Below are 314 nucleotides of genomic sequence, written 5' to 3' on the forward strand. Positions count from 1 at the left end.
AGACACCTAGCAGTGACAGCAATACATTTGACACTGTGGACCCGGTCCTGATGGGTACAGACACCTAGCAGTGACAGCAATACATCTGACACTGCTGGAAGTGATCCTGATGGGTACAGACACCTAGCAGTGACAGCAATACATCTGACACTGCTGGAAGTGATCCTGATGGGAACAGACACCTAGCAGTGACAGCAATACATTTGACACTGTGTACCCGGTCCTGATGGGTACAGACACCTAGCAGTGACAGCAATACATTTGACACTGTGTACCCGGTCCGGATGGGTACAGACACCTAGCAGTGACAGCAA

The sequence above is a fragment of the Haliotis cracherodii genome, unplaced genomic scaffold (assembly GCF_022045235.1).
Source record: "Haliotis cracherodii isolate W230 unplaced genomic scaffold, xgHalCrac1.p SCAF_3, whole genome shotgun sequence".
In the NCBI taxonomy this organism is placed as follows: domain Eukaryota; kingdom Metazoa; phylum Mollusca; class Gastropoda; order Lepetellida; family Haliotidae; genus Haliotis; species Haliotis cracherodii.